Source organism: Suricata suricatta, chromosome 4 (genome assembly GCF_006229205.1).
Source record: "Suricata suricatta isolate VVHF042 chromosome 4, meerkat_22Aug2017_6uvM2_HiC, whole genome shotgun sequence".
Taxonomy (NCBI): Eukaryota; Metazoa; Chordata; class Mammalia; order Carnivora; family Herpestidae; genus Suricata; species Suricata suricatta.
Window position 1 is genome coordinate 57,486,153 of NC_043703.1, and position 21,884 is coordinate 57,508,036.

At 37.1% G+C, this 21,884-nt stretch overlaps 2 protein-coding genes across 9 annotated transcripts in view; one reads left to right on the plus strand and one right to left on the minus strand.

Moving 5' to 3' along the window:
• Nucleotides 1-20,175, minus strand: part of CAB39L (calcium binding protein 39 like) — a 105,449-nt gene extending 85,274 nt beyond the window's left edge. For 2 of the 3 annotated variants that reach the window (XM_029936792.1, XM_029936794.1), the window contains exons 1-3: nt 20,096-20,175; nt 8,576-8,728; nt 7,673-7,748 (exon numbers count right to left, since the gene is read on the minus strand). The gene's annotated coding sequence lies outside the window, so the exon portion shown is untranslated. Of the gene's footprint in view, nt 1-7,672; nt 7,749-8,575; nt 8,729-19,649; nt 20,071-20,095 lie in introns of those variants that run through there. The other variant, XM_029936793.1, reaches the window with a different exon arrangement.
• A 90-nt stretch (nt 20,176-20,265) lies between these two features.
• SETDB2 (SET domain bifurcated histone lysine methyltransferase 2) overlaps nt 20,266-21,884 on the plus strand; it is a 65,686-nt gene continuing 64,067 nt past the window's right edge. For 3 of the 6 annotated variants that reach the window (XM_029936781.1, XM_029936786.1, XM_029936783.1), the window contains exon 1: nt 20,266-20,918. The gene's annotated coding sequence lies outside the window, so the exon portion shown is untranslated. Of the gene's footprint in view, nt 20,919-21,030; nt 21,091-21,884 lie in introns of those variants that run through there. The other 3 variants (XM_029936782.1, XM_029936785.1, XM_029936784.1) reach the window with 3 other exon arrangements.

Here is a 21,884-nt window from a genome sequence, read left to right on the forward strand (position 1 = left end):
AAATGGAATGAGTTTAAAGAATTAACTTTTTTTTTTATAAGACTAAACACTCGAATCAACCAGAAAAACTTTCAGAAGCCACTATCATTGGTTCCACCACAATAGTGCTAAAGGAACAATACAAAAAAATGTCTACCTACTATCAGATTACCCTAACCAAAAGGTAGACTTGATGTGGGAGCAAGGGAAATGGGACTATTAACCAAATGATCTCGATAAAAAATGACAAACAAGCTCAAGTGTTCTGGAAGTGTGAATTTGAAAATGATAGTAAATCATCAAGGAGATGCTCTATAATAATGCTTTATTGTACACTGGATAATCTATACCTTTGATTTCATCAAATAACTTTTGGATTACTTCCATGAGACACAAAGTGGCTTTCATAATGAACTTCAATTAAGTTTGTCAGTACTTTCAGGGTTGCTCCTAGCTTATATGATGCTTTGATAAGAATCAGAAAAAGGGACAGCTGCACTCAAGCAGATGCATAGACTAACCAGCAAATAGAACCTTCAGGTAAAGAACAAGTACCCTGTCCTCCAAACAGATGCAGTCCTGCACCAGCCCGCCACGTGTTTTGAACACGAAAGGGTAAGTGCGAGCTGGATTTCGGGGGCCCAGTCACTTCCTCGGGCAGGAGTCTTTGGACAGTACACAAACCATACTGCTAAATGTAATCCCCTTAAAGACTTTAGAATGGCAAAGTTCTGTTACAATTTTCTATCACTTTACTGTACAGGATTCAGGAGCTGGCTGGCTCAGTTGGCTCTTGATTTCAGAGTTGTGAGTTTGAGCCCCAGGTTGGGTATAGAGATTACTTTAAAATAAAATCTTTTTAAAAATTGTACAGAGAGGTACATGGGTGGCTCAGCTGATTAAGCATCTGACTCTTGATTTTTGAATCAGGTCATAATCTCACAGTTCAGGAGTTTGAGCTCTGAATTGGGCTTCGCGCTGACAGTGTGAAGCCTGCTTAGGATTATCTCTCTTCCTCTCTGCTCCTCCCTGACTTGCTCTCTTTGTGTGTGTGTGTGTGTGTGTGTGTGTGTGTGTGTGTGTGTGTGTGTGTGTCTCTCTCTCTCTCTTTAAACAAACAAACAAACAAACTAAAAATTATGTACAGGATTCATTCATCCAGCCAGCCATCTGAAGGCAATCTGCTCTATGGGTCCACAGGTTGGAATAAGGAATTTATATTTTCATAGGAGACATAAGACATGTACCAAAAATAACTACAGTATAAGGCAAAAAGTTATGAATCACAAAGGAAAAGACCAATGAAATACCATAAAAATTCAGAAGAACCAAAAAAATATTTATATCTTGAGGAATTAGAGACTGTTTCACAGAGATGGTGGCACTGGAATTCAGCCTTGAATGATGGGTATGATTTGCTTTAGGAAGTGCAAGATGTAAATAACAAACAACTTAGTTTATTAGAAGCAAATGTTATGTGAATAATAGTAGTAAAATGGAGAAACAAGTTTGAGCCAAATTATAGAGAGCCTTTAAGAGTAGACCAATGAGTTCAACTGCTAATTTCTAGACAAAAGGCAGCCATGATGTGACCAAAACTCCATTTCATGATTATGAATTTGGCTGTGTATACGAACCAAAAGGACAGAGAAGCGGTAGGTGATGAAATTAAGTGACAGTGAAGGTAACTCAGCAGGGGAATGAGAGGACTATGTGAGTATCAGAGGGAATAGGCTTGGCAACTGAATAAATGTAAACGGTGATTGAGAAAAGACTCAAGATGACAATGAGTTTCCTTGTTTTCTACATGAAAGAGCAGGCTGATAATATCTTAAAAGAAATAAGGATCACAGGAGGAAAATATTTCTTATAGAATAACCAGTTGCTTGATATGTAACAAGTTTGAAATGCCAGCAAGACTTCTGCATATATGCCTGTGGGCACTTGAACATATAGAACTAGAATTTGGAGAGAAAAGAGAACCAGAGCAATATACCTGGGGGTCACTCTGCCAATGGAGTATAGGAGAGACCAAAAAAGAGCCAAAAACAAAAACAAAACTTTAGAGAGCATTGGGGTGCCTGGGTGACTCCGCTGGCTAAACGTCCAACTCTTGATTATCAGCTCAGGTCTTGATGTCAGGGTCCTGAGTTCAAGCCCCACATTGGGCTCTGAGCTGGGTGCACAGCCTACTTTAAAACAAAAAACAAAAAAAACTTTAGGGAGCACCTACAGGTTGAGATAGAAAAAGTACAATGCTGCATATAGAATATATTTTTCTGTTGAGAGGGGGTGGGGCAGGGCCATAAACCACACTGCCACCCATTGTTTTTCTAGCCCCAGGGTTTCTAATCATACTATTTTCCTCGTTACATTTCAAAAATTCTCTTTTGTCTTTCAGGATTCTTGTTTGGCTCTTATGTTATTTGCAGAGCTACAGTGTACTTAATATGGAGAAATGGGTTTTATACCATCTTTTCTGGACTGGAAGCCTTGAACTTGCTTTTAAAAACAGTGAACATTTGGGGGTGCCTGGGTGGCTCAGTTGATTAACCGCCTGACTCTGGCTCGGGGCATGATCTCATTGGTTCATGAGTTCAAGCCCCATATAGGGTTCTGTGTGGACAGTGTGGAGCCTGGAGTCTGCTTAGGATTCTGTGTCTCCCTCTCTCTTACTCTCCTCCACTCATGCTCTGTCTGTCTTTCTCTCAAAAATAAATAAACATGAAAAAAAATTTTTTAATGTAAAAAAAAAGAGGGAAGCATAGGGAAAAGGTTTTGAGATAGAAGAGTGGGCAAGGAAGGTTGTTGGTGGATACATTTGTTGTTGGGAAAAAACGTGTAGAGAGCTAAAACTTAAGTATCCTAATGAGAAAAGAAGTCAGTGGTAAGGGGAAAAGTGAAGATAAACAGTGAGGCATTCAGAGATATCCCCTAGATGGTAGAGGAAAATCAGATATCAGCTGTTCCCTGCACACTTGGTCACATGTTTTGGTCCCATATCCAGGTACCCCAAGGATTTCTTGATTTTCAGATGTTTTTATGTGTAGCGTCAGGGTGAGAGTCACTGTTACATAACACACATTTCATATGGAAAGTCCCACCTAATATCTCTCCAGAGTTCTTATTCCCTTCTTGCTGGATTTTCCCTGTGCCTTTAAAATGTTTGTTCCCATTATTTCTGTCCCAGCTTCTACTTCCAAATCTATATACCTGCCTCATCCTGAACACCAATAAAACAGAGTCCCTTTCAATGGGCAGGACACACTTAAGGCAATTTAACAAACATCTTCTGACAGCTGACAAGCCCCTTATGGACTCAACATTAATCACAAATGAATCATTAAGGCATTTCTTCCAAACAAACATGGTGTTTTCTACAAAAGCCATTCTTATGCCAACTACTAAAAGATTGACGATTTCTCTATTTCAATATAGAATCAAAAATGTAGGAGGAAAATTATCTTCAGGGTATTTTCAAAAAAAGGTCTACATCTCACTGGGCTGACAAGGTTAAAATGACCACCCCTAAGAGCAAAGGAGCCTAGAAAAAAATGAGTATCTTGCATTTTCAGCTTCAGTCATGGGAAGAAAGCATGAGAGTAAGGAGGTTGTATGACTTTTGCATAGACCATCAATAGTCTGACACAAAAGTTAAGTAAAAAGCACAGTAAAGATATAAAATTAGTGATTACAACTTTACATTTTGAGTATATATTCCTAAATTCCAGGAATTAAGTGGCTTACCTCAAAGATATTTCCAAAGTTGTTTTTAAGTGGATACAAATTCAAACAAAAACCTCTAAATATCTAATACACATCATTGTTTACATAGCATTTTATAGTATCAGAGTGTTCATATATATGTTCTTTATAAAAGCCTTGAAAAGAACATAAAGAGAATATTATTACAGTAGTTCCACTTTAAAGGCAAGAAATATAAAGTGAACGATTTTCCTATAACAGATTCAGATAAGGAAATTTAAACTGAAGGTTAAAAAGCTCGACTTAGTGTGCCTGGGTAAGCTCAGTTGTTAAGCATCTGACTTTGGCTCAGGTCATGATCTCACAGTTGGTGAGTTCAAGTCCCACATCAGGTGAGCTAGAGCCTGCTTCTGATGAGTTCCAGCCCCACTTTGGGTAAAAACAGGAGCCCCAGGTGAGTCTGGCTTCTGTCTGTCTGTCTGTCTCTTTTTCTCTCTCTCTCTCACTGCCCCTTATGAGACTCTCTCTCTTCTTCTCTCTCTCTCTCTCTCTCTCTCTCTCTGCTCCTCGCTCACTTGTGCCCTCTCTAAGTAAGTAAGTAAGTAAGTAAATAAATAAATAAATAAATAGCTTGACTTAGATGCCAATGTGTCAGTGGTATCAGCGGGGTTCAAATCCTATGGCATTTTTCACTAATATCAGCTATTTGGTTGAAATAACATTTGGTTAACTGTGACTTCAAAATCACTGTAATTTTGATTTTTTATACTTAAAAACATCTCAACTAGAAGAGATTATTTTGTGAAAATATGTGTATCACAAAAGATATTTTCTGAATAGATGAGTTTATGAATAGTGTTAATTCATTTTTGGCTAACTCCCACAATCAAGAATCATCAAGAATTTTGACATAAACATTGCTTTAAAAGTTATTTTTAATAACCACTCTTCTGACAACAAAAAGGAATTCTTTGCCTCCCACAAAGTTCTTTATTTAGACTTTTTTATTTTCATTGTTGTTCATTAATTCTAGGTTCATATCTGCTCAACATTGCTAATTGTACATTCTTATAAAATGATATCCTCACAATTCCTCATATTTTGGATATATTTTCTCTTCTTTTTTGTTTTGATAGAAAATACATGGAGTTTATTCTGAGATATCACACAACTGCCGAGTGGGCTGAATGTTTTTGCTGGGTGACTGGCAGGACTGAATGGTACTGATATGGTCTAACAAATTCTTTCCCTTTTCATTTTCCATTTATTAAAGTTATCACTCAATAATTCCCTTACTTGGAGCTGCCTCCTTTAGAGTTGCTTGATGCTAGTCTGCATTGGCTCCACACCCTGTTAACTATCACGTTCTTTCATGATCCTCTTAGCACTCCACAAACCAGCTGGCATTTCTAGCATCAAATGTTAGCAGAAATCTAACAGTTTGGACTCCTCTGGGTTTCTAGAAGAAGCTTCTATGAGAAGCTGGTGAGAATTCTTTGTAGTTGAGTAACGAATGAAAGCCAATCAGGCTCTCTAGTAAAGGAGAGAAAAAATAACTGAAATGACAATCATTTCCCTTCTTTCTCTGGCATACTTTCCTCTCTTCTTAGCACATGGGTCTGTTCTTGCGGACACATCTCCTCTTACTTCCTTTTGTATTTTTCTGTGTTAAGAAGAGTACACAGGTACTCCTGTTATTCCTGCCTGGTGCTGCTTATGTGACTTGGTTGATGCCACACCTGAGTTTCAAAGGTTCCATTTCACCCTGAGCGAAGTTTTGGAAAGTGCTGTCAAGCCACTGGTCTCCACTGAGGAAGAAGGAGAGAGAAGCCCCATGGCCACAAGGTCAGGCCCAGCTCTGGGAGCTGAGACCTATGGGGAGCAGGTGGCCTGGCACCTATTTTCTCTTATTTCTTAAAATGTATTTTCTTTCTTAGCTGCTTAGCAAATTAGATGCAAATGGTATTTCTACAAGATAGTAACATCTTTGATTCAATTAAAGGGAAAGAGAGCCTTGGATATTTCATTAAAAACAATCATTTTGACAAATTTTTCCTCCCCAAATTCTGTTTCTGTTGATAAATACAGAGATAAAAAGAGTACTATTAATGTTCCTTGTAACCTTTCATGTTTTCTTTCTGGAACTTTTGATTTGATCATCTTAAAATATTTTATTTTCTATAATTTTTTCTCTTTTTTAAACATGAACATTTAAAAGATTTTTTTAATGTTTTTTAAAATTTTATTTATTTTTGAGAGACAGAGAGACAGCGCAAGCAGGGGAGGGTCAGAGTGAGAGGGAGACTGTGCCACCCAGGTGTCCTTCATTTCAGATATTCTAATTGGCTCTTATTTTAATGTGCCTAGTCACTTTTAAATTCTATTACTCTTGGGGGGCCTGGGTGGCTCAGTCAAGGCAAGCTTGTCGGTCAAGCTTCCGACTTTGGCTCATAGCTTGTGGGTTGGAGCCCTGCATCAGGCTCTGTGCTGATAGCTCAGAGCCTGGGGCCTGTTTCACATTCTTTGTCCCCCTCTTTCTCTGCCCCTCCACGCATCTTTCTCCCCCTCGACAATAAAAAAAAAATTCTATTACTCTGTGTGTCTTAGCATCCCTCCTTTATTTATTAAATATTATATATTTATTTTATGTTTTGGATATATCTTTTTGAGAGAGAGCGCGGGCATGTGCAACAGGGGCAGAAAGAAAGGGGGGAGGGGGAGAGAGAGAAAGAATCTTTAAAAAAATTTTTAATGTTTATTTATTTTTGAGAGACAGAGACAGAGTCTGTGTGGAGCAGGGGCAGAGAGAGAGAGGGAGACACAGAAACTGAAACTCTGAGCTGTCAGCACAGAGCCCAACAGAGGGCTTGAACTCACAAACTACAAGATCATGACTTGGGCTAAAGTCAGACATTTAACTGACTGAGCCACCTCGGCGCAGAGAGAAAATCTTAAGAAAGCTCCACGTTCAGTTTCTCACAACTGAAATCATGACCTGAACCTAAATCAAGAGTCAGATGTTTGACTGAGGCACCCAAGTACCCCTTGGATAATTCTAGTAGCCGAAACCTCTGTAGATTTGTTTTGGTTGTTTGTGGTTTCTGCTCTTTGCTCATGCATTTTAATTTTTTCCCCTTATGCTTTGTGATTTTAAAAAATGTGTAAGAGTTTTAAGAAATTTTAATGATATGCTGACAAACAAATGTTTGTCAAAAACATTTATAACTCCCTCTGTGGAAGATTTACAATTATTTCTGCCAGGTATTACAAAGTGTTAGAGATCAAGGTCCATTTTAAATTAAACTTCTCCTTTTGTAGGAGACAGTGAAAATAAGTAGTTAGGGACCATGAAAATAGTATATATTAAGGCCTTGAAACCAAGTGAATGTGAGCTGGTAACCAGGAAGCAGTAGGAGAAATTTGATTTTAGGTTTTCAAAGTTTATTTATTTTATTTTAGTAATGTCTACACCCAACGTGGGGCTTGAACTCACAATCCTAAGATCAAGAGTTATATGCTCTTCTGACTGAGGCAGCCAGGTACCCCAGTAGGAGAGATTTTAATTCCATCCAGAACTTATGCCTCTTCAAGGTCTCTGATCAGGCCCCCTATGCTCTGCAGAACCCAAGGAAGTTTTCCCTGTCCCCATCCCTCTCCATGTACAACTTTCTATACCAACAGAAATCCATGCATATCCCCAGAGTATTCAGCGACTTCAGCACTTGCTAACCTATTTGTTCTGTTTCTAGCCACAGAAAGTTTCCCTTATTTTCTTGTAGGTTCACCCATTCATAATAAAGGTCTTTAAAATATTAACATTAGTGTTTTACATTTTTGGTGGGGGGAGGGCATTCAAGAACTCTGGTCTATCATAGTGCCAGAAATGCTTTGTGAAATTTAAATTAGCATATTATATATATATTCCTGTAGTTTTATTTTCAATGTCAAAAACATTTATACTCTTGATTGAATCATTATATTAGTTTACCTTAGAAGCTGTATATCATCAGCAAATTCGTTTCAACTTTCTTAATCTTCACCAAAGTCACTGATCAATGCAGCTTCTGACAAAAAGAAAAGCTTCAAAATTAATTTTTAAACTTTTATAGCAAATCCAATATATTTTCTTACTGTTATCAGGTATACGGAATTATAAATTAAATTTCCATCATAATTATATATAGATAAACCAAATTAAATTAAAACAGGAAAATCCCTCTAGCCCAATTACTTCAAGTGCCAGAACTTTTAGAAGGTAGTATTGCACTAAGTGAAAGTATTTTGTCATCAGGGAAAACTAGTAGTAGTATGAAGGGGTGGCTTAGAGAAGGGGAGCCCTAGCACCCCCAAAGTATCTCCATCAGCCCTCAACTTCCACAGGAAACATAACTTATTTAAGTTAGTATCTCAAAGGCCAATTTTTTAAAAACGTTTTATGTATTTATTTTGAGAAGTGCGGGAAGGGGCACAGAAAAAGCAGAGAGAGAATCCCAAGCAGGCTCCATGCCCAGCGTCCAGCATGGAGACTGACACTGGTCTCAATCTCATGACCACAAGATCATGACCTAAGCCAAAATCAAGAGTCTAACACTTAACTGAGTCACTCCGTTGCCCCAAAAGGCCAATTTTTATAAAAAGGCTGTGCAAAGCTTAGAAGAGCTTTTAAGTATCACAAAGGGAAGCTTTGAAGGGTTTTTGCTTTCAACAGCATCATGAAAACCCACGCCTACTAGAGTTTTTCCTTTTCTGCATTGCCACACTTTTAGTTTGCATCTTTAGTAATTTCAGTCATCGATGGCAACTTTTATAAAATTCTTATCTCCAACATCAATATAAGGAGACGTGTGTAGATGTGTTTACATTTCCCCATCAGAAACAAGAGAAAACTTACACTTCTCTCCTTTAGTGCATTGCTCTTGCATGAAGGACATATAAACCACTGACTTAGGGTCTGCATATTTATGTATTTTCTGAGCAGCAACTACTGGCTTAAATAGAACATTTAGCTCCTGATGTTCTTTCTTCTCAATATTTGATGTATATCCTGCAATAATGTAATAGAAAAAGCACAGGCTTTGGAATCACATAGATCTGGGTTAAATCTCACCCTCCCACTCTGTAACTGTCTAATCTGAAGCAAATTACTTAACCTCTCTGAACCTCTTAGGAATAAAACATGATTCACCACAGGTATATGCAAGAGTCAAATGATATATATATATCATATCACACACACATACACATACATATATATATATATATATATATATATATATATATATATTTAGTGTTGACACAGTGCTATATAACATGTACTCTGCTATACAGCTGTTCTGTGTTTTTTTACATTTCACTTCCATTTTGCTCAACCTGTCAAAGAACTTTTGAGACTACATTTTCTTAATTTATAGCCTTAATGAACTTCTGTGGTTTTGCTCAACAATTATTAATATTTAACACCTATTGCCCAACACAATAATAATGCTAAATCTAGGTTATAAAGTCACTAGAAATTGTTCCTTTTCTTGTACGGTTATGACACCAAAATCCTATAGTTATGTAAATTTGTTTCCATTCCTTCTTAAATTTTTCTTTTAGTTCTACTTTTTTTAATGTTTATTTTTGAGAGAGAGAGAGAGAGAGACAACATGAGCTGGGGAGAGGCAGAGAGGGAGATACAGAATCCAAAGCTGCTGAGCTGCCAGCACAGAGCCTGACTAAAGGCTTGAACTCACAAGCCATGAGATCATGACCTTAGCTGAAGTCGGACGCTTACTGACTGAGCCACCCAGGCAGCCCTAGTTCTACTTTTTTAATTTTTTAATATGTATATATATATATGATTCAAAAGTCAAACTATAAATAAGTTATAGAGAAATCTCTCTTCCACTGTTCGCACCTTTCACATTCCCTCTTTCTACCTACAGATTATATATTGTTTCATGTCTTTGGGGTTTTTTCTACTTCATAATATATTCTGCAGATCAATGTTGGTACATGGAGACTTTCTACATTCTCTTTTATGACTTTTGGGGAAAGGAGAGAGCTAGAAGGAGAATGGAGATTATTCCATTATTGGATGTACTTTTGTTACCTAGTTCCCTATTAACAGGCATTTTGGTTGTTTCTCATCTTTTGCTAATACAAGTAATGCTGCTGTGAGTAATTTCATATAAATGCCAGTTTGTACTTTATGTCGGTGTGTCTTTAGAAGAGATTCCTAGAAGTTAGGTGCCTGGGTCAAAAAGTAAATGCGTATGTAATTTTGTTGGATACTGCCAAATTCCCTCCCAGGATTTGGGCTTTTGTATACCTACCAGCAATTCACAAAAGTGCCTATTTTCCCACAATCCACAAAATATATGTCTTTGGATTTGGGAGAGAAAGGTTTGAGAGTAGATGTAATTTCTAGTATAGCTTTGGTAGGGAAGGTGTGACGACCAGGGGAGAGGCAGAGAGAGAGACGGAGAGAGAGAATCTTAAGCAGGCTCCAAGCTCAGCATGGAACCAGACCTGGGGCTTGACCACGAGATCATAACCTGAGCTGAAATCAAGAGTCGGATGCTTAACTGACTGAGCCACCCAGGCGCCCCTTAGTATAGCTTTTATTTGCATTTCTCTTTGTATGACTGAAGTTAAACATCTTTCATATTTGTCAGCATTTCTTTTTCTATGAACTCTCATATCTTCAGCCCAATTTTCTGTTGGGTTGCCAGTCATTTGCTCTGACTTCTAGCTTATTTTCATGAAGGAGATTAGCTCTTTGTGATGTAAGTTCAAATATTTCTTCCTACCTTGTCACTGGTCTTTTTACTTTGCTTATGGTACTTTTCATCATGTAAATTTTTTCTAGTATATTGAAATTTATCGTGGTTTTCATTTTTTCTGGGATGGAGTCATAGTTCTAAAATCCCCGGCTTACAATTTCATAGACTTTTAACAGTCCGTGGCTGTTCTGCTTTGTATGTTGCTGTTGAGAAATTTGTTCCTAATGTCTTCTATCTGGAAGACCAGAGGAATTTTTCATTATCTTGAATGTCCAATAGTTTTACTAGGATATGCCTTGGAGTTAACCATTCTAGATCAATTTTTTCAGTACACAATGAGCCTTTTCAGTTTGAGTCTTCTGTTTATTGCAGAATGTTTTCATGGACTGAAGTTTAAATATTAGCTCTGCTATTGTTCTTATCTAAGAACTCTAATTTTTACATATTGTCTGTATCATTTGCTTTTTCTTTTTCTTCATTTAATTTTCCTTCCTTTGGCTATCTTCAAGTCTTTCCTCAACACCTCTTACATTCAGGAACTCTATTCTCCCTTAGGTGTCTTGGACTTTTGCTTCATTTTGAAAGATAATTTTTCTTCATTTTATTTCCTCAGTTCAGCAAATTTACTTTTCACATCTTCCTCTTCTTGTCCATTTGTTTTGGAGATCTGAATTTGATTTGAGATTTTATCTCTGTAAATGCTTATCTGTAGATATTTAATTCAGGTGGGAATATTGTGCAGTTTTCTTTAGCTCTTGTAGTTGAATATTTGGGGGAGACTTTTCATCAGCGGAAATATTCTGACTCACATTTTATGTTTTCTACTTATAGTAACTTTATGTGATGTTGTGTGCCAGTATCTGTTCATTTTGAAGTGTTCTAATTTTCCTAAATCAAATTAACAATAGCATATAGACAGGAGTGAGGGATTTAGAAAAATTACTGAATTTTTTAGTTCATCAGCACCTTCTGTTGGTTTAATAAAGTACAGTTTTTTAAAAATCAATAATTCTTCTTGGGTGAGAGTGGTTGATGTATCTTCTTTTTCACCAAGATCCCTAATTTCTACTATCTTTTCTTACTCTTACCACCAAGTCTCCAGGTAATGTCCCTTCCAATTCATCCTCTTATCTCAAAAGCTTCTCAGACTGCCTCTTTGGTCCCATGTGCTTTCAAGTCCCTTCTTTTTGTCTAACAGGTCTCAAATTTCTTAGTATTTCCTTCGTTAGGGCAGGGCTTTCACCTTCTGGATTTATTTTATCTGCATTCTACTAGTTCTAGATCTTGCTTCCTTCTCCTGTTCTCAACAATGTCAACCTCATTTGCCACTTCAGCATGGGTTCCAGAGCTCATTCTGCTGCATTTCAGCATTTACTTCCCTACCCATAATTTGAAATTAGTTAGGCAATGGTAGTGGTTTTGTTTGCTCTCTTTATAGATCTGTATGGTTTTTAAAAAAATGTAAGATGAGATCTGGATTTAGAAAGTTACATAGTCCTATAGACACCTTAAGTCAGGTGTTATTTTTTACTTCAAAATTATTTTCCTATTTTATTGCATGTGATCAAAAATTTGACTTTTTATTTTTTGGAACTGAGATTTTCTTTGTGGTCTAATGTAACAGATTTTTTAAACTGTCTCCTGTGCACTGGAAAAGATGTATTTTCCATTAGTGGACTCCAACATTGATATAAATCTAGAAGATCTACCCTACAATATACGTAAAGGTACTAGAAAAGTGTGTGGAAGTCCTCTACTAGCAGATTTCTAATTCTCCTCACTTCCCTTGTAGTTTATACTTCATGAAATCTTCATGTATTCATATACTTCATGTATTATTTGGTAAGTAGGCATTTTAAAAAATCTTCATTTGTGAATGTAACCCTTAACTTAGACAATATCTTTTATTTTAATGCTTTTTGAACTAAATTCTACCTTGTCTCATACCAAGATGAAGACCCTGTTTTAAAATTTATATTTATCTGCTATATCTTTGGTCTTCCCTCAATTATTGTTTTCTATATTCTTCATTTATTAATTTCCTTTATTGTTAATTTTTATAGATGTACCTTTTGTATATAGCAATCCAAAAAATATTTTTCATTTAGTTGAGCCCATATATTTACTAACACACCTGATATTTTTGGTGTTATTGGTAACTTATCATGTTTTATACATTTTGAGTATTTGTACACATAAATACATATAGAAAATGTGTGCATATTACTGTGCGGTCTGCTTGCTCTTTTTATTTTAGCATTTAGGAAACTTTTGTGTACTTTGTTCTTAGGGTTAACTCTATAGTATTATCTTTAAATAATACTCTTTATTCTCCTCTCCTCTTTTAAAGATACTGTTAGTTAATTCCCTGCTATTAGCAGTAATAAAATTAACAATTTCCTCCTCCCTTGCTTCCTCTCTACCATCTACTCTGGAACACTGGGATTACTTTTATTAGTGTTTTATACATCTATACAGCATGTATATTTACTTAAAAAGTTTAAGGTTCCATCACTCAGCTTCCTATGCTATCTTTACCTCACAGCTAATTCCAATAGGCAAATAACCACCTTATTCTACTTTTTGTTTACTCTCCACTCCTCCCATTTTTTTGTGGGTTATATTATTTCTACATTGTCAAACTATTTAACATTTCCATACCATTCTATTACCGTTATTCCCATCTTTTAATCTTAACCCTACATAAAATACATTCAATTCAATGTTTACCACCTGACCTGAAGTTTCTTCAGTCATTTCTTGGTTGTCTGAAATTTGTTGTCTAGAATATTTTTCAGGAAGGATTCATAGCAACAATATTTCTTGAGTTCTTTCATGTTTATAAATGTTTGTTGAGGGGTGCCTGAGTGGCTCAGTCGGTTGACCATCTGACTTTTGACTTCCATTCAGGTCACGATTTCAGTTATTAGGATCGAGCCCCACATCAGGCTCAGCACTGACAGCATGGAGCCTGCTTAGGATTCTCTCTCTCCCTCTTTCTCTGCCCCTCTATTTGCACTCACTCTCAATCTCTCAAAATAAATAAACTTTAAAAAATACATATTTTTTGATGTCCTGACATCGTGAAAGATAATTATGAGATATGAAATATTTCCTTGGATATTTAAAAAATGTTTTGTTGTTATCTACTAGAAAATGTTGCTGCTAAAAAAATACAAAAACAAAAACAAAAACAAAAAAACACCCTAATCCAATTTGATTTTCTTTCCAAGTGGATTTGGTCTTTTTTCCATGGAAGCAAAAACTTTTTTTCCTTTATTTTTAAAATCCAACAATTCCAAAAGAGTACATCTTAGTGTTAATTGTTCCGGGTTGAACTCCCCAGATTCACAGTATGCCTTTCAATATATATAGATTTAAGCACTTAATGTTAAATGCTCTTTAATTCAATTCTAATAGTTCTCTGTTCCATTCCTATGGTTTATATTTTTTACTGTAGTAAAATAATATAAAATTAGTCATTTAAACCATTTTCAAGTATATAATCACGTGGCATAATGCACACGGACAATGTTATATAACCATCACCACTGTGCTTTGGTTTACATTTGGGGAACTCCTTATCTATGCATTTTGGCTCTTTCACTTTCTCTTTGCTCCTTTAAAATCTGATTTTTTTCAATCCTCTTTCTATTCTCTATTTCACTTATTGTGCTGTACGTGATGTATTGTTACTCTCATTTTCTTTCTCATTTAAAAATATTCTTTGTCCTAATTCTTTCTCAAATTCTGTCAGCTCTCAGTTCACATCCCTGTACAGCTTGGTCATCTCACTTCTGAGTTCTTTTTATTTCTGATTTGCGTGGTTCTTTCAAGGGTGTCATCTTCTCCTTAATTTCTCTTCACTTAGTTTTAAATATTTACCACTTCATCTGCTTTGTGGTCACATTTTTTCTGGTGTGTTTTCATTATACAATGTAATGTTGTATGGCTCATTTTTATGTTTTCTTTCTTTCTTATATCAGTATGTAGTTATAGCATAATCAATTTCCCTGTGTATTTATGTTATCCTGGACTAGGAAGAGGTTTGTTTCTGTGTTACATTCTAAGGATGTACTGCAATTTTCAAAAAACCCATTTCCCAACCAAGAGACCTCTGGATTATTTTCAGTTTTTAGTGATTATAAATACAACTGTTATAAATATCTGCAAAGAAGTGATTATAGGTTTCATTTCACTTTTCTTGAGAAAAGCATAGGAGTTCTGGGAAATGCAAATTAAAATCAAAATGAGATGCCATTACATATTGCATATCATGGCTAAAAACTAAAATAGAATCACTGATGCCAAGTGCTGGCAAGAAAGGGAAGTGAATGGAGCTCTCTATCTTGCTAGTAAACTTCAACCTAGAAGTGAGATTGCCAGGTCACATAATACAGGCATGTTTAATTTTATAAAAACTGACAAACTGTCCTCCAAATGACTGCTATTTGCAGTCCCACCAGTAAGATTTGAATCCTGTTGCTTTGGATCCTTATCAGCACTTGCTTTTTTTTTTGTCCTTTTTTCCCCCCATTCTATATAGGCTGTATATTGGTATCTCATTTCATTTCCTTAATTACTAGTCTATACTTTCCTCATTTAACACAAAATGGTGGCCTTTTCCCAATTAAGTAGCCTGTATCATTAAACACCTTTTAAAAATACTCCTTTTAACAAGCTGAAATACAGTCTACCATGATGAATGTGTAATAATTTGTAAAAGCATTCTTCTACCATTGGTTATTTTTATCTCTAGTTATTCCCAAATATGAAATTACACTATGTTCATAAAGCTTTGACTCCATCTCCATTTCCATGGAAGTTTCCGTACAAAGCGTCAGAATATATATAGTTAGGTCTGATGCATTCTGAAAAACTGCTTGTTTAAAATTTTTTAACGTTTATTTATTAGAGAGAGAGAGAGACAGAGAGAACAAGTGAGCAGGGGAGGGGCAGAGAGTGAGAGAGAATCCCAAACAGACTCTGCACTGTCAGCACAGAGCCTGATGTGGTGCTCAAACTTATGAACTGCGAGATCATGACTTGAGCCGAAACCAAGAGTCAGATGCTTAACTGACTGAGCTACCCAGGTGCCCTACAAATTGCTTATATAAATGTTTACTTCCCTAATTACAAGTTAAATATTTTTCATGTAAGCCATCTGTGCTTGTTCTTCTGTGATAATGAGTTTTGTCAGGGTATTGACGTTCTTATTTGTTGATTTGTAAGCAATACACCCTCCAAAGGTATAGATCCTGCTTTACATGTAAAGAAAGCTAGGCCCACCATGGACCTCCCCATCCAATTTTTTATCCTATTTGAAATATGAAGTATACTTCAAATGAGCAAACATGCATCCAATACCAACTGCATGCAGACTTGTTCATGACTTAGGAAGGAGTCTTGCCTTCCAAGGAATTATTTTGTCACAGCCTGTGAGAAACAAAGTAATATAAAATGTGCTTCCATAAATGAAGATTTTGGGTATAGGGCAAGAAGAAGCTGTGATTAAATTAAGCCTGTCTATATTCCAAAGAGGAAGGTGAGCTAGGCATCCATTACTTTCAAAGGCTAACTGAAGGCAGTGAGAACCATTTTTACAGAGAAAAGGAAGATATAAAGTAGTCCCCAGGTCTGCAAGTGATGATATTTGAGGGTCACAAGCTACACACCTTATTTCTCCCAAATATAATTGTAGGAACCTAATAGAATCATCAAAAGTTCATGACATTCTCACAGAAATGGTTACTTAAAAATCTGTGACAATGTAACTTTTTAAAAATTAAGGTAGAGAATAAAATCATACTCCAACCCCCACATGGAAATACTGTTTCCTTTCATTATATATTTTAGCCTTTTAACCTAAGCATGTGGCATAAAAATGGCAGGAAGTGAAGCAGCCATCTTGGTCCACAAGATGGAGCTGCTGGATAAAGTGGCAGAACAAGTCAGAGGGAGCCCCTCAGTTTTTTGCAGCAAAGCAACCTAATTAGTTCATCTTTTTATATATATGAAAGAACATTTTTATTTTTTAAATAAAATAACTTTATTAAAAAACTTGGGAGCCACAATTATTTTATGTTGTCACAATACATACATATGGGATATCACAAACGTACATCTTAACTAATACAAATTCCAAGTTCAGAAGTGAAGACTTTGTTAATAATACAATGGCATATAAAATGTTAAGAAAAAGAAAAAGAAGACCTATGTTAGGCAGTGGCGGTCAAAGTAGAAAAGAGAAGAAAGCTATTTTGGAGGCTGAAGCTACAGATTGTAGAGTTGGGCAAAAGGAAGAGATAAGAATTTAAAGTTTCCTTCATTTATTTATTTATTTAATGTTTATTTATTTTTGAGAGAGCGTGAGGGAGGGGCACAGAGCGACAGAGACACAACATCCAAAGCAGACCCCAGACTCTGAGCTGTCAGCACGGAACCTGACACAGGGCTCAAACCCACGAACTGTGAGATCATGACTTGAGCCCAAGTTGCTTAACCGACTGAACCACCCAGGTGCCTGAAGAATTAAGTTTTATATCTGATCCACTCAGAAGATAACTATACGATTAATCAAGACAGGAAACATAAAAGATGTTGAGTTGCATACAAGTTGAGTAGATCTAGCTGTCCAAAAGTCTTTGAGAAATGAGTGTTAAGAGCTTAAAAGAACAGAATTTGACATAAAATTCTGGCTCATTTGCAGAAAACTTATAGTGTAAGCAACAAGACTAAGATTACAAAGGGAGAAGTCATAGTAAAGGCAAAATTATAGTTTTTCAATTTCTTTTTAAAAAGGCCAAAATATATAATACTTTAAACATTTCCTCTTTACGAAGAAACATTTTCTCTTTAAGTGAAATAATCTGAATGTCCCACATGTTTTATCTCACAAGCATTTTCTGTAGTTAACGGTCATCCTATGACTCAGGCATTCAATCATTTCATTGATTAACAGAACACCACAAGCTGCAATGGCGATTTTGATCTTCATACAGTTTTAAATCATGTTTTACTTTTTGTCACATTTAATTTATCCCCATAATGAACAATTTTGTTAAAGACTAGAAAACAGATGGTAAAACACACTAATTAATGACAAATACAGGAATATTTCTGAAAATTAATTTCAAAATGTTCCCCCAAAGTCACATGTGTATGATCAAAATTATTGTAAAGCATAGCAAGGTATCTCAGGTAGTACTTCAAAAATAATTTTAAAGAGAGATGACTTATATGCAAATTTGGTTTTTCAGTTAATGAGGTGGAAAAACCTATCATATTTTACATGTTTTTATTTAGAAGTGCTTATACCCCAATATCTTCACTAATAAAATTATTTAGATTTCTAAAATATCAAATGCAAGAACTCCAAACAGGTTGAGAGTACTTTTTATTGAATTTTTTAACGAAGATAAGTAAATTTTACTCTATAGTCTGCCACAGAATACCATATTCATTTCAAAGGTGTTACCAAAATTCTTCTAATTAAACAGCATGCATCAATTGATAATGGGAAAAAAATCTACACTTGTATACATATTAGGAATTGTAATGAAAAAGAATCCTTAACATACCAGTGTAAGTTAAATCATTTTTACTTATAGTCATTTAACAGTGTTCGTGCAAAAGTAATATTTTTAAACATCTGTAAGGATCTTCAAATTATACATTTAGAAATTTAGAGAACTGTATTCTTCAAAGAAAAATCTCAAACTTATCTAGTTATTAAAAATTACTTTTTAAAATTACAGAACATATCATGCAATTAAGTAAACTTAAAGGTGCAATATTTTAACTGTAAGCAGTGTTAAAAAGAAACTAGAAATTCTTCATAAGAGATCTAAAACACTGCTAAGTTTGGTATCCACTTACTGAAACTATGCTTTCAAGAAAAAATGGCAAATAGAGCATTATTACTTGAGGACTCACTTTCATTTCTAATTTACTCTGTATTAAGATTTCATAAAAAGCCCTCGCAAAAAAGGATTATGAACCTCTCCATAATATTATTTATATGCATAAACTGGAAGCAACAAATAAATTTAGTTCACAGAAACTGAAAATCAAGTATTCTAGAAATCAGGATAAAAAATTATTTTTCGGTTAGGCTAAAAAGAAATGTATGTCCACACCTTCCAATTACAGCATTATTTTATTTATCCACTCAATAATTATACTTCTCAATATATACCAGATACTATTACATGAGAATGCTATACATAAGTTTCAGCAAACATGTACTGAGAAGCCATTATGTGCTCTTTGTTTTTTATTTTTTAGCCACTGATCTTTCTTAGCCATTTTATGATAGCCGATATTAACAGGTGCCTTAGCCATCAACTCTACACTCAATTACTGAACTCTTGAAAACTTAGACTTCTTAAGATTTAAAAAGAAAGTTAGTTTTTAATCATTCAATTATTTCACTGCTTTTCTTTGGTATTCCTGCCACAAAACACATGGTACTGTTGACTAGGTTGAGTCATCAGTTAACCGTGGATAACTGGAAAACTAAACTCAAGGCAATAAGGTAAGTATCTTTGCTTTGGTTTAATGCCTGTCAAAACTTCTCATCACAAAATACTAGCCTTTTATCGGCTAGGTTTTCAACAGAGAGCCCAATGCGGGGCTCGAACTCAAAAACGGTGAGAACATGACCTGAGCCACAGTGAGATACTAAACTGACTGAACCACCCAGGCAGCCTCATCCGCTAGATTTTCAGATGTGATAAATTTTCCTCCCAAACGAAACCCAATGCGTGCTTTCTACTTCCATTAAGAAAAGAGCAGGAAAAGGAGGTAATTCCTTTCTTCATTCTACCCCATAAAGAGTTCAGAAGATGCTTTCCTTTACAAACGTCTCTCCTTGTCCCTGACAAAGCAACCAAGCAAGTCAAGGCAGACAGAGAAATTTCTAAATCTTCAACAGATAGTAACCAGCGAAACAAAGATTTTCCAAAGTTCTTCCTTCCTTTCCACTGTTTCTGTAAAGACCACCACTTTCTAGATTTTAAAAAAGACCACTGCAGGAATGCTGGCTGCATACCAATATATAAAACTGCCCAAACGCATAACTAGACGCCTACTATTACCAAAGGATGGCCTTGGTCAGAGGGTAACAAATGACAAGAGCCAACACTTTAGCAGTCACTCTCTCGCAAACGACAGAAAATAAAGACGTTTCTTTCAAACCTGAGCAGAGTGGTGAGGCATCTCCCTCTTTCCCCTTCTATTAATAACCAGCCTTGTTCCTTTCTGAATCAGTCCATCGGACAACCACCTTTAGGAGAGTGGATGATCAGTCTTCCCGAGACAAAGATTATGGGTGGAGTTCTCTGGAACCCGGGGAATCGGCATTAAGGCAGCAGTGCCTCCGGCGAGCCCTCAAGATGACGAACAAACCAAAGCCTGGGATCTTCCCCCACCCATTCATTACTCTCTCTTCTAGCCAGGGCTGAGACTCAGGCCAAGAAAGCCTTTCCTTTTCAGGCAAGTGAAGAAGGCACCAGGTGTATTCCCTCAGATCCCTCTTCGCCTCCATTGCTCCCTCAGGACCCCACCACACCTGGAGCCGCTAAGTTTCCAACCTCCAAGAAGCCCAGTCCTAGACACACACAAGATGGCAGCGCAACACCTACCGGAGGAAACAGCTGCGCCACCACTCCAACGATGCCGGCTTCTCGACTGCGGATATCCCCATTGGCCCAGCCAGAGAGCGCGAGACAAGCCGAGAGCACTGACAGCCAATCGGGAGTCGGCGCGATTCCGCGCCGCCGCAGTGCCGGAGATAAACGCGCGGAGCCTCTGCGCTGTGGACTCAGTAGGGTGTTCAACCAATGGGCTCCTGGCCAAGTAGGGGGAGTTTTTGGTGAACGACTCCTCCCTTGTAGAATTAGCTTTAGGAAGGCCTGGACGAAAGAGATTGGGCGGTCCTGCTTCCCCGCCTGAGGCGAGGCGGGACCGTTGTTGCAGAGGTGAGGACTAGTAAATGTTGGAAGTTCTTCCTGGCCTAGGGGCGTCTGGGGTAGTGGGTTTGGTGGCGTGGAGTCGGAGAGGAGCCCGCCCCGCGGGGAAACCCAGGCTTGCCAACGGAAAGGGCCCAGCGCAGCCCTCAGGTCTGGCGGGCGGAAAAAAACAGTGGAGCCAGTGGAGCCGAGCCACGGCCTTGGGCGGCCCCCTGACAGCTCCTTTGGCTCGAGACCTGGGAACGCGGTGGAACCCTTGGCTGCGTGTACCCCAGCCCTTGCAACCTTTTTTTCCTTTTACCCGTCTGCAGTCCCAGGCTGCAGAAGGGACCGCAGGCATTTTGAGTTCTCAACCCCCATTTCAGTCTCTATCTACAAGTGCACAGCTGCTTAGGAGGTGACTCCTAAGCAGCTGGAAAAGGGGCTGCAGGAAGTGGACTGCAGTATAAAATCCAGAAGCAGAATTTGAAGGTTTAACCACTGACCCATTTCACAGGTAAGACTTACACGAGCCCTAAATAAGTAAAAATCATTTGTCCAAGATCACGGGATTGAGATCGGATCCTAAAGGCACCTGACTCTCATTAACCACAACCCAATAAGTAAAATAAGGAACTGTGCTCTTCAGCATGAGGAAACCTGCAGTGAGTTCTCTATGAGGCAAAGAGGTAACTTCCAAAAGGTAGAGTGGTATAATTAAAAAAAAAAAAAAAAGGGCTCTGAAATCATCCTGCCCTGGTTCCTTATTTTTTGTCACTGTCACAATGTGACACGCTTTAGCTTCTTTAGAAAAACAGGCATGCTAATTTTCTCTCCTGATTGTTAGGCAGATCAGTAAGAATAAGTCAAGTATGTAGAAGTGTGCCTGACACATAAATGTTTATTACTATCATTGTAATTAAAATATGAGAAATCGAGAATGGTCAGTTTCATAAAGAGCCTATTTTTAAAAACGAAGGCAACTGTAAGTTGAAGCGAAACAGTGATTTAAATTTTCCTCTTTTTTGCAAACTTTTTACTAAACATGCTTTACTGTTCAGTTACTTTTAAGATTTCAGAAGGTATGACCAACAGTGATGAGAGCTTTTCTTTAAAAAGCTATTAGAGTGCTTGTGTGCTGTAGGTGGAAATATGAGTTGGTAGACCCTTTCTAGAAAGCAGTTTGGCATTGTACTCCAAAAACCTGTAAAATGGGCTGTCCATTTTTTGAAAATTATATACATAGGGGCGCCTGGGTGGCTCAGTCCGTTGAGTGGTTGACTTCAGCTCAGGTCATGATATCTCAGTTCGTGGGTTCGAGCCCCGCGTCAGGCTCTGTGCTGACCCGTTTTCTCAGAGCCTGGCTGGAGCCTGCTTCTGATTCTGTTTCCCCCTCTCTCTCTGACCGTCCCCTGCTCACCCTTTGTGTGTGTCTCTCTCTCAAAACCAAATAAACGTTTAAAAAAGTGAAAAAAATTATATA